The 13,292-nt window shown below is 37.8% G+C and overlaps 1 long non-coding RNA gene across 2 annotated transcripts in view; it reads right to left on the bottom strand.

Moving 5' to 3' along the window:
• Positions 1-13,292, bottom strand: part of LOC109551292 (uncharacterized) — a 35,554-nt gene extending 22,262 nt beyond the window's left edge. Inside the window, exons 1-2 of one of the 2 annotated variants that reach the window (XR_012329237.1) lie at positions 13,055-13,290; positions 12,867-12,941 (exon numbers count right to left, since the gene is read on the bottom strand). This is a non-coding gene — a long non-coding RNA (uncharacterized lncRNA). Of the gene's footprint in view, positions 1-12,866; positions 12,942-13,054 lie in introns of both variants that reach the window. The other variant, XR_002178021.3, reaches the window with a different exon arrangement.

Here is a 13,292-nt window from a genome sequence, read left to right on the forward strand (position 1 = left end):
TTTATGGACACAGATACAGAAATCCTAAACAAAATATTAGCAAACTGAATCTAGTATTGTAGAAAAAGGAAAAGATCACGACCAAGTTATGTTTATACCAGAAATGCAAAGGTAGTCTAACATAAGGAAAATCTATAAATGTCATTTACCACATCATCAGATTATTGGAGGGAAAAAAACATAATCATCCTAAGAAACAGAAAATGTATCTGATAAAAAATTCAATACCCTTTCATGATTTAAAAACAATAACAAAAACTTCTTAGCATGGAGGAACAGGATGGAACTTGCTTAATCTGATAAAAACTGTAGGAATCTACAGCAAATATTGTTCTTACTAGAGAAAAGTTAGTGGTGTCTCCTCTAAAATATCCAACAAGACAAGGATGCCCACTACATCTTTTCTATTCATCACTGTACTGGAGGCCCTGGCCATCTCAGTAAGACAAGAAAAATAAATTAAAAGCATAAAGATTGGAAAGGAAAAAACAAAACTCTCATTATTAATAGCTGATATGGTTGTCAACATAGAAAACACAAAAGAATATGTAGACAACTTAAAAGGAAGCAGGGTTCCTTGAGAAATGGTCGATTCTGGGGTTGGGACTGGGGCAGGAAGATAAAAGATGAGTAGGGAGTATCTTGTAGTGCTGACAAGTAAGGAAGTACTTAAAAACAAAAGGATGGGGCCATGTCAACGGGACACAGAAGCCAACCTAAAAGAGCCCCTGGTGACCAAAGCTGGAACAATTTGAGCCACAAGACAAATAACAGTATTGGATTTATATCTCAAATTATTAAACAAATATGGCATGAGTTCATACTGATATAAACACGTAACTGAATAAATAAGTAAGTAAATAAAGGAGAAGAAACAAATCTTTTTTACAGAAGAATTCCAAATAATATATGTAATTACATCCCCTTCCAGAGGTGAAGCTTAATTCCTTCCCTTCTTGAGGGTGGGCTAGATTCTTTCAAAGAACAGAGAATGAAAAGGGAAAAAAAATACCAACTTTACAGTGGAGAAACCTGGCAAACACTACCTTAACTAAGTGGTGAAGGTCAACATCACCAGGGATGTCATAGGGATTTCACATACCCCTGATATGATGTGATGAAAAGGGTACTTCAACTCTGTGGTATTCCTTCCAAGAACAACCCCAGTCTAATTATGAGGAAAACTTCAGACAAATCCAAATTGAGGGACATTCTATAGTACATCTCAAAACTGTTAAGCTTATAAAAAACAAGGAGACTAAGAAAATGTCATAGACCATAAGACACTAAAGAGACATGACAACTTAAATGCAATGTGGTATTTGGAATTGGCTCCTAGAACAGAAAAAGGACATTAGTGGGAAAACTGATACATCTATATACAGTCTGAAGTTTAGTTAATAGTAATATACCAATGTTGTTTTCTTAGTTTTGACAAAAATATCACAGTGAAGAGTACACAGGAACTCTCCATACTGTCTCTATTTACTTTTCTATAACTAAAATTATTCTAAAATTAAAAGTTTGCTTAAAGGTAATGAAAGTTTATAAAGCAAGGTGAATGGCTATAATAACAATATAAAAAATTAACTTCATTTCTATATACCTGCAAAAGAGATAAAACACATTAAATAACAAGATCTCATTCATAATAGCAGTAAAAGCCATAAATACCAAGGAAAAAAATCTAACACAAGATATGCAAGACCTTATACAGAAAATTATAAAGTTCTACCAAAAGACATTCAATAATTTATTTAAAATGAAAGGATACATCATGTTTATAGCTAGGAAGACTCAACATCATAAACATATCAATTCTCTTCAAACTGATCTACAGATTTATTCCAATTCCAATATTTCTGTAGAACACGACAAGCTTATTCTGAAATGTGCTTGAAATAACAAAGGGCCAAGAATATATGATACTCCTGAAGAAAAATATGATGGGAAGATTTTGCTCTATCAAATATCAAGATTCTTTACGAAGCTAAAGTAATTAAAGGTAGTGTGGTACTGATTCAGGGGCAAAAAGTTGGCCAGTAGCAGAGATCCCAGAAACAGACCTACACAGATGTGAAACTTTGATGTATGATAGAAGTGGCACTTCAGATAATTAGGCTATCTGTGGGGAAAATAACACAACTGGGTTCCTATCTCATAATTTACACTACACAAAAATCAATTCCAGTTAGATTAAGGACTTAAAAGTTAAAGGTAAACCTTTAAACTTTTATTAGAAGAAAATAAAGAGTATCTTCATGACCATAGGTTAGGGAAGACAACACACAAAAAGTGCTGGCTACAGAGAAAAAACTGAATTGTTCAACTCATTTAAAATTAGGAATTTCTGCTCATGCAAAGACACTATAAAGAAAAAAAAGGCCACAAACTGAGAGAAGATATTCACATATAACTGACAAATGAGGAGTATGCAAATAATTAAATAACTTCTGTAAATCAATAAAAATTATAAAAATATCAATTTTTAAAATGGACAAAAGATATTAACAGTCATTGCACAGAAGAAGAAACATGTGTGGCCAATAAGCGTGAAAAGATGCTCAATTATATTAGTAATTTGAAAAATGCTAATTAAGTCCACAAAGACTCACTATAATGACAAAAAATTAAAAGTGGCACAATATCAAGTATTAATAAGGTGTATATGAATCAATGGGACCTCTTACAAATTGCTGAAAGGTGTGTAAATTGGTACCAAGAGTTTAAAATACATTTTGGCATAATCCCGTCAAGCTGAATGTTTACATGTCTTATTAACCAGCAATTCCATACATAGGTATATACCTTAGAAAAATGGGTGTCCATGTGTACAAGGAGACATGTACAAGAATGTTCATAATAGCACTTTTTATAAGAGCAAAAAGCTAGAAATGACCCAAATGTCCCTCAACAGGTAGATGGGTGAATAATTTAAGGTCACCCAATGAAATATCATATGGCATTGAGAATGAACAAGCTACAGCTACATGCAAAACAGGTGAATCTTGGAAACACGATGATGAATGAAAAAAGTAAGTCACAGAAGACCACATACAGTATGATACTATTTTTTTCAGAGCTCACAACCAAGCCAAAACCACAATGTATTGGTTAAGCATCTCCACAAATATGAAAAAAAATCAAAAAGAGCAAGGGAATGTTAAACACAAGACTTAGGAGAGTGGTAATTTCTGGCAGGAGGGGTGGGAAATGGGACTGAAAATGACACAGGGATAGATGCTATCATTAATGCTGTTCTTGGGCGGGGTTGGAGTTCCTGGGTTTTCATTATCTCTATAACTTATGTACATAATGTATATATTCTTTTATTATACGTGTAAGATATTTTATATGAACAAACAGGGAATGGGAGAAGAGTAGGAAGAAGTGAAGAATGACAACTCTTTTGAAGAGTTTTGTTGTTAGAGGAATAGAGAAATAAAGCCATATTTGCAAGGGGATGTGGGATGAAGAGAGTTTTACATTTTTTAAAGATGGGAGCAACAGGAGATCAATGGAATGGCAGAGTGAGGACTTTGGTGAGCCAGCTATCCCTCTAAGACAATGAAAATAACGGCAAACAAACTAAAATCAATCAGTTCAAAACTCTGGCAATTAACAAAGGCATAGAATGAAGTGAAAATCATTGATCCAAGAGAAACGACTGAATCTTGGCAAGACAGCAGGTTCTGTGCCTTTTTTGTGTGTGACATTTTAACTTGTGGCTATTCCCATCCTCCCTCCCTCTCCAGCTTAGTGGTTCAGTAGCCAAAAGCTAAATAAATTCCAGAAAACAGGGAGATGCCTTGGTCAGGAATTTAAAAGGAAATCCTAGAGAATGAGACAACTATAGAGAACTCTGAAAAGTTCTGACATATTCCTGGGACTCTAAAGGGCTGTGCACAAGAAAGAGCTGGAAAAGGAGAGGGCCCAAGTCATTACTTATGGCTGACTGTGAGGCCCTGTGCAAGCAGAAAGTGAGAACTCAGGCTGGCCTATAATCTGGCTGAAGTTTGAAGGCATGCCTTCTCACACAGACCCCCTTGGCAGAGGGTAGAAGACATATAGACAAGGTATTTAAGGACATCTGACCAATCACTGGCTGACCACCAAATTATACTTACCAGGTGTGACCCCTAGGAATCCAGGCTTAAAAATAAAAACAAGATCTTTTTTAAAAAAAAAGTTAGCAGAGAACTCAGAGGCCACATAATGCAGGGAATATAGAATCCACAGAATTAGTCAAGAAAAGTTGCCAAACAAATAAATGACAACAAGAACAATAACAACAACCACACAACACACACACACACACACACACACACACACACACACACACACACACCCCAGAACAACAAACCTTGAGGGTGGAAGAGTCTGATACTAGAGTTGTTAGAGGAGAATATCTAAAATGTCCAATTTTTTTTTTTTTTTTTTTTTTTTTTTTGTGGTACACGGGCCTCTCACTGTTGTGGCCTCTCCCGTTGCGGAGCACAGGCTCCGGACGCGCAGGCTCAGCGGCCATGGCTCATGGGCCTAGCTGCTCCGCGGCATGTAGGATCTTCCAGGACCGGGGCACGAACCCGCGTCCCCTGCATCGGCAGGCAGACTCTCAACCACTGCGCCACCAGGGAAGCCCTAAAATGTCCAATTTTTAACAAGAAATTATGAGACATACAAAGAAACAGTAAAGTATGTTACATATACAGGGGAAAAAGCAGCCAAAAGAACATGTACCTGAAGGGGCCAATGTTTGGGACTTAGACAAAGACTTTATACTAGCTATTATAAATATTTTTGAAGAACTAAAGGAAACAGTATCTAAAGAATTGAAGGAAAGTGTGAGAACAATGTCTCACCAAATAGAGAATATCAATAAAGAGATAGAAATCATTTAAAAAATCAAATAGAAAATCTGGAGTTGAAAGTTATAATAACTGAAATAAAAATTTCACTTAGAGGGGCTCACCATCATATTTGAGCTGGCAGAAGAGAGAAAAGGTAAATTTGATGATAGGTCAAATAGAGATTATCCATTTCTTAAAAGCAGAAAGAAGAAAGAATGAAAAAAAAAAGAAACAGTCTCAAACACCTGTGGGACACCATCAAATGTACCAACATATACATAATGGGAATCTTGGAAGGACAAGAGGATGAGAAAGGGGCCAAAACATCACAAATTTGATGAAAGATATTAATCTATACATTTAAGAAGCTCAAGTAGAATAAACTGATCAAAGACAAGAAAATCTTGAATGTAGCAAGAGAAAGATGACTTATTGAATATAAGGGATACTCAATATAAGGGATACTCAATTGAATATAAGGGATACTCAATATAAGGGATACTCAATAATTGAATATAAGGGATACTCAATAAGTGTATAAGGGATACACTCAATAATGAATGTAGCAAGAGAAAGATGACTTATTGAATATAAGGGATACTCAATAATATAAGGGATACTCAATAAGGGATACTCAATAAATATAAGCTGATTTATCATCAGAAACCATGGGGGCCAGAAGACAGTGTAATGATATCTTCAAAATGTTGAAAGAAAGAGATGGAGACTTCTTTATCCAGCTAAACTGTCCTTCAAACATAAAAGAAAAGTTAAGATAAACAAAAACTGAAAGAATTTGTTGCTAGCAGACCTATCCTACAAGAAATACTAATTTCAGGCTGAAGTTAAAGGACACTAAATGGTAACTTGAAGGTAACTACACAGGTATTATAAGAGAAAGTACTTTTGTTTGTAATACTTTTATTCTCCTATCTGTTTTAAAAGATAACTACATAAAGCAATAATAATAAAACTGCGTTGGTAGGCTTATAATGTATAAAGAGGTAATTTGTATGATAATAATAGTATGAAGCAAAGGAGAGGGAACAGAGATATATTAGAGCAAAGTTGTTATATACTATTGAAATTAAGTTAGAATTAACCCAAAGTGGATTTTCTCAAGTTAAGATGTTAGTTGTAATCCCTAGGGCAACCACTAAGAACTTAACTCAAAAATATATAGTTAACAAGGAAATTTAAAAGTTATACTAGAAAATATCTACTTGATACATAAGAAGAGAGGAATCGAAGAACAAAGAAACAGAAAAGACATAAGACATACACAAAGCAAGTATCAATCCTTCACAAACTCTTCCAAAAAATATAGGAGGAAACACTTCCCAATTCATTTTATACAACCTGTATTATCCTGATACCAAAATCAAAGACATCACAAGAAAACTACAGACCAATATCCCTTATGAATATAGATGTAAAAATCCTCAACAAAATACTAGCAAACCAAGTCCAGCAACATATATAAAGTATTATATAACATGACCAACTAGGATTTATTTCAGGAACGCAAAGTTAGTTTACTACCTGAAAATTCATCAATGTAATATACCATATTAATAGAACAAACATAAACTCCACATGATCACCTCAGTAGATGCAGACAAAGCATTTGACAAAATCCAACACCCATTCATAGCAAAAACACTCAGAGAACTAGGAGTAGAAGGGAACTTCCTCAATTTGATAAAGGGTATCTATGTAAAACCCACAGCTAACAACATGCTTAATGGAGAAAGACTCAATACTTTCCCCCTAAGATCAGGAACAAGACAAGGATGTCTGCGCTCATTACTTCTAGTCAATACTGTAGGTCTAGCCAGGATAACTGGTCAAGAAAAATAAATACAAGGCATCCAAATTGGAAAATAAAAGTAAAACTATCTCTATTTGTAGATGACACGATTTTATACATAGAAAATCCTAAGGAAACCACTAAAAACTATTTGAACTAATAAACAAGTTCAGAAATGTGACAGGACAGAAATCAATAAATGGAAATCAACTGTATTTCTACACACTAGCACTTAACAATCAGCAAGTGAAAGTAAGAAAACAACTCCATTTATAATAGTAGCAAAAAGAATAAAATACCTAGGAATAAATTTAACAAAATAAGTGCAAGACTTGTACGCTGAAAACTACAAAACACTTCTGAAAGAAAGAAGATCTAAATGGAAAGATTTCCCATGATCATGGATCAGATGACTTAATATCGTTAAATGGCAATACTTCCCAAATTGATATATAGATTCAACACAATCCCTATAAAAATTTCGGCTGATTTTCTGCAGAAATTGACAAGATGATCCTAAAACTCATATGGAAATGAAAAGGACTTAGAACAGTCAAAAAAAATCTTGAAAAAGAACTACAAAGTTGGAGGAATCCCATTTCCTGATTTCAAAATTTACTACACAGTTAATTTAATCAAGACAGTGTGCTCTGGCATAGTGACAAACATATCGATTAGTGGAATAGAATTGAGAGTCCAAAAATTAACTGTTACATTTATGATTTATGGTCAACTGATTTTTCACAAGGTTGTCAAGACAATTCAATGAGGGAAAGAATACTCTTTTCAACAAAAGGTGCTGGAACAACTAGATATCCACAAGTAGAAGAATGAAATTTGGACTCCCTACCTCACAGCATGTACAAAAATTAACTCAAAATGGATCACTGGCCTAAATTTAAGAGCTAAAACCATGCAATTCCTGGAAGAAAAAGGAATAAATCTTTGTGACCTTGGTTTATGGAGTGGTTTCTTGGATACGACACAAAAAGCTCAAATGATAAAAGAAAAAAACACATAAATTGAACTTCATCAAAATTAAAAACTTTTGTGCATCAAAGGACACCACGAGGAAAGTGAAAAAACAGGGACTTCCCTGGTGGTCCAGTGGTTAAAACTTTGTCTTCCAATGCAGGGGGTGCAGGTTAGATCCCTGGTCGGGGAGCTAAGATCCCACATGCCTTGTGGCCAAAAAACCAAATAAATAAATAAATAAATAAATAAAACAGAAGCAATATTGTAACACATTCAATAAAGACTTTAAAAATGGTTCACATCAAAAAAAAAAAAACTTAAAAAAAGTGAAAAAATAACCCACAGAATGGAAGGAAAGATGTACAATTCATATATCTGCTAAGAGACTTGTATCTAAAATATATAAAGAATCCTTACAATCTAACAATAAAAAGACAAATAATCTAATTTTAAAAGGGCTAAGGATTTTAATAGACATTTCTCAAAAAAAGATATACAAATAGCCAATAAACACATGAAAAGATGTTCAACATCGTTAATTATTAGGGAAATGCAAATAAAAACTACAATGAGACACTACTTCATACCCATTAGGATGGCTATAATAAAAAAGACAGACAATAAGAAGTGTTGGTGAGGATATGGAGAAATTGAAACCCTCAAACATTGCTGGTGTGAATGTAAAATGGTGCAGCCACTTTTGCAAACGGTTTGGTAGTTCCTCAAAAAGTTAAACATAGAGTTGCCATATGACCAAGCAATCCCACTCCTAGGTATCTACCCAAGAGAAAAGAAAACATACATTCACACAAAAACTTGTACACAAATGTCCTGAGCAACATTATTTAAAATAGCCAAACGTGAAAACAACTGGAATATCTATCAACTGACTAATGAATAAACAAAATGTAGTATATTCACACAATGGAATATTATTTGGCAATAAAAGCAAATGTCACATGCAACAACATGGATGGACCTCAAAACCAGTACGCTAAGTGGAAGAAGCCACTCATAAAGGCCAATATATTGTATGATCCAATTTATATAAGATGTCTAGACTAGACAAATCAATAGAGACAGAAAGTGCATTAGTGGCTGCCTACAGTTGTGGGGAGGGGAGTCATGGGGAGTAACTGCTAATGAGTATGGAGCTTCTCTTAGGGGGGAATAAAAATGTTCTAAAATTGATTGTGGTGATGGCTGCACAACACCGTGAATATACTAAAGACCACTGAATAGTACCCTTTTAAAGGGTGAATTTTATGGTGTGTGAAATATATCTCAATAAAGCTGTAACAAAAAGATGGAAGCAACAACAGGATGTCTGTGTGCTAATGGGAATGAATTTGTAGAGAGGGGGAAATTGAGGTAGGAGAGAGAGGGGGATATTGCTGAAGCAATGTACTCAAGTAGGTAAGAGGATGGGATCTAGTGCCAAAGTGGAAGGACAGGATTTTGATGACAGCAGGGACAGTTTTTCCATAATAACAGAAAAGAAGGCAGAGTATATGAGTACAGATGCTGCTTGGTGGTTGGATGTGGTAGTGGGAATCAGTGGAGGTTTTCTTTTGATGGTTTAAAATTTTCAGTCAAGTATGCAGCCTGAGCCTAGGATGGGAGAGGAGGTGTTGGAGATTTGAGGAGAGAGAAGGTATGAAATAGTTATCTAGAAGGATAGGACAGTGAATGGCCTAAGAAAGTACAGTGGAGCTGGCAGAGGTGGATTTAAGCAGGGCTGGGGTTTTGCCTGATAAGTATGCTAAAGTGACAGAGGGCAAGAGAAGTGAGGATGTATGCAAGGGAATGATTATTATGATGGACCACGGAATCTAAGCTGATTGAAGGAAGGACATGGGAACATGGAGGAAGTAGAGGGTAATGAAAACGTTCAGTTCCAGTGGCATTGAAGGATTGTTGGAATTGGGGTGCTAGAAGGATAAGTACTGGTTGGAGAGCAGGATGCCTGAAACTGAGATTATGGAGGAGATGCAGTCACAGATACTGATAAGAAGGGTAAGACTATCAGGGTGCGTGGCTGAGGTGGGGCTGAAAGGCAAGAGCACTGTAGAAGAGCAGACAGAACTGAGAGACAAGACCACTGGAAGGGTCATCTACGAGGATATTAAAATCACCAAGAAGTAGGACTGGAGTAGTGTTATAGAGTGACACTAAGCTAGTAGCTAAATCCTTCTAGGAATGAGGCGTGACTGGGGCAGGTATGTGTGTATGTCTGTACCTGACTACAACACACAGGTAGGTGATGGTATAGTCTGATGAGTTGAGATTTAAAACAAAGTGGTTGATATTTATATAATCTTAATGTATCTCTCTACAAATTACTTATTAATTACAAAGGAAAAAGAGTAACTACAATGGAGAAACCTGGAGACACTAACTTAAACAAATAGTCAATGTGAACAAAACCAGTATTGGGATAAACTGACATCATGTGCCTCCTGATATAAAGCACTGAAGACACATCTCTTCTGTGGTATTCTTGCCAAAATTACATAACTTAACTGTAATCACAAGGAAACATCAGACAAACCCAAGTTCTATAAAATAGCTGGCCAGGACTCTTCAAAAGTATCAAAGTCATGAAAGACAAAGAAAGACTAAAGAACTGTCCCAGATTAAAAGTGCCTAAGGAGATATGACAACTAAACACAATGTGGGATCCTGAATTAGATCCTAGAATAGAAAAATTATATTAGTGGAAAAACTGATGAAATTCAAATAGGTTCTGTACTTTCATTAAGAGTATTGTACCAATGCTAATTTCCTAATTTTGATAATTGAACTGTACTTGTATAATTTCTTAACATTTGGGGAATGTAAGTGAAGGATATATGGGAATTCTTTGTACTATTTTTATAACTTTTTAAAAGTCTGAAATTATTAAAAATAAAAAATTTTAATTCTAAAAAACCAGAGCGTTTAAGGAGGAGGGAGAGAAAATGTCTGGGAAGGACATATAGAGTGAGGACACCTACCCCCATGTCCTGGCCTCCTGGCAGGAGGGGTATGAGGAGGCTGCTGGGGGAGCAGAGTGCTCAGGGGAAAGCCAGATTTCTATTCAAGCAGTGGTTCTCAGTGGGGGATTGAATAGACAGTCAAGGGGTGTTTCGGAGACATTTTTGACTGTCAAAATAATTGGAGATTATAGTGACATTTAGTGGGCATTGACCAGGGATGCTCAGCATTCTGCAGTGCACAAGACAGCTCCACACAGCAAAGAATCGTACTGCATCCCATATGACTTTAGAATGTTCCACCAGACAATCATGTAGGTGAAAAACGTGTTCATTCATTCATTCAACAAACATTTATTGAGAGAGCCTACTGTGTCCAAGCACTGTTTTAGGTAATAGGGATACATCAAGGCACAAAAAAGACAACCATCTCTGCCCTTCTGGAGTTTACAATCTAGTGGGAGAGTCAAACAATAAACAACAAACATAATAAAGATATGTAAGAGAGTGAGGAGCACTATGGAAAAAACAGATAAGGGTACGTGCTAGGGGATAGTTGCAATTTTAAACAGGATGGTTGGGGTAGGCCTCATTGAGAAAGTGACATCTGAGTAGAGGCCTGAAGGAGGTGAGGGCATGAGCTTTGTGGATATTGGTGGGGGGCAAGCATTCTAGGTACAAGGGATGGCCTAGTACAAGCCCCTGAGGTGGATGTGTGCCTAATATGTTCAAGTAGCCTAGAGGAGGTCAGGATGGGTGAAAGAGAGGGAGCAAATGGGGACAGTGGTAGGAGATGAGGTCAGAGAGGTTATGGGAGCCAGATCATGGATTTTAATATATAATGACTTTTACAGTAATTCAACAACCATATAAATTGAGGGAAGATTGCACTTTGTTTTGTTTAGAACCTTATGAAGAATTGTTCATCATCTAGGAAAATTGCATCACCCTATCCATGGTTTCTGAGTCACAGTGTAGCTGTCACACTCCCAGGTACAAGCATCGTATGTGCAAGACCATTTCATTATGTCTTCTAGTGGAATTATATCCCAGCCTTTACATATTGAAATACATATTGTTTTATTATAAATTATTTTTCCTTTACTTCTCCCTTATATTGAATTAGACATTTTATTGGTTTGGGGGGGAATTATGTGTGTAGACAGATTCTATTATCTATGCACTTCAATTCAGAACAGTGAAAGAGATGTTTCAAAACATACATCATAAAAATGGAGTGTTGTGTTCAAAAGGTATGAGAATCACTAAGGCATGGCAAGAAAACAATGGGACTATTCAGAAATCAGGGAGAGAATGAAGGGGATTTTGCTGATGACTGAAGGTGAGTTCCAGAGGCCTGGTCAATTCCAGGGCTGTATGGGAATGTAACTAGGAGACCCCTGGTCTCTGATCTTCTTGTGGAGACTAACACAATACAGGATAAGGGCCTGATCCACTTTTTCATCTAAGCTGCTCCCCACCCTGGCGGAGGGTGTCTCACCTGTTTAACACAGGAGGGTGGGGAACAAAGAGGGTTGTCTCCTCAATGAGGCCAGAAGCAGCCTAAGGCCAGCTCCATTTGTTTACCCCCAGAACAGACAAGAACCCCAGACTAAGCTCATAGGCACTCTCAGGCCAAGCTCATTGCTATAAACAATGCACCTCTAACCTGTTTAGGGATGGGAAAGAGGCAGAAAAAGGAAAAGCAATAACAGAGAAAGACAGAAGCATTCAGAAAGAAGAAAAAGTTGGGGTGGGGGTAGGGTCAGAGACAGGGAGAAAATAAAGCCAAAGGCCAAGAGAGACTATATTCTTTTCAATTATAACTGTCATTATTTATTGAAACTTTTCAAGGGGCCAGGCACTGGGCAAAGTGATGCACTGTATTGTCTCAGGTGGAGATTATTAGACTCCCATTTGACAGATGGGGAAACTGAGGCCCAGCTGGGTGAGGCTCAAGGTCTTACGGCTAGTTTTAACTGGTTGGGTCAGGATTCAGCCTTATAGGCCTGGGCGGTCTACTATATCTCAGAGAGGGAGCCAGACAGAAAGATAGAGACAAACAGAAAGATGGAGATAGAGACAGAGGAAGGGGGAACGGGGTGGGCAGAGAGTGAGAGACAGACGGAGACTTACAGACACGCAAGCAGACGATCACGTGAGCTGCAGACCTGCACAGTACACCGTTTCCCAAGAGACAGGAATTGGGGGAGCGCGGAGGGTGGGCATGGGCGGTGGGCTCCGCAGGGTACTCACCTGGTTGCCGTCTGGGGGCCGCAGGAGCACTCGCCCTCCCCTTGCTACCCGCACGATACTCCGCAACCCGCTGACCTAGGGTTGAGAGGCCGCCCAGGTAAAAGCTCGCTCAGGTCCCACCCCTCACGCGCTCCAGCCCGGCATCTTTCCCACCGCGTCCTCCACCCCACGTCTTTACAGCGTCTCACCGGGAACCTCGGGCCGTCGGTGCAGCCGCTGCCTCGCGCGAGTAGATTCCAGGGACCGGCAGCTGGATCTCGCGAACGCACTGGACGCGTCCCTCCCGCTTGCTGGAGCGCTAGCGGGGTCGCAGGCCGCCACCGCTACCGACGGCTCCAGACTCCCATTGGAGGAGTGCCCTCCTGTCTTCCCTGGGATTGGCTGGAGATGGACACACTTTATTTTTACCCCCCAAGCCAGGATCCA

This window comes from Tursiops truncatus, chromosome X (assembly GCF_011762595.2).
Source record: "Tursiops truncatus isolate mTurTru1 chromosome X, mTurTru1.mat.Y, whole genome shotgun sequence".
NCBI classification, from domain to species: domain Eukaryota; kingdom Metazoa; phylum Chordata; class Mammalia; order Artiodactyla; family Delphinidae; genus Tursiops; species Tursiops truncatus.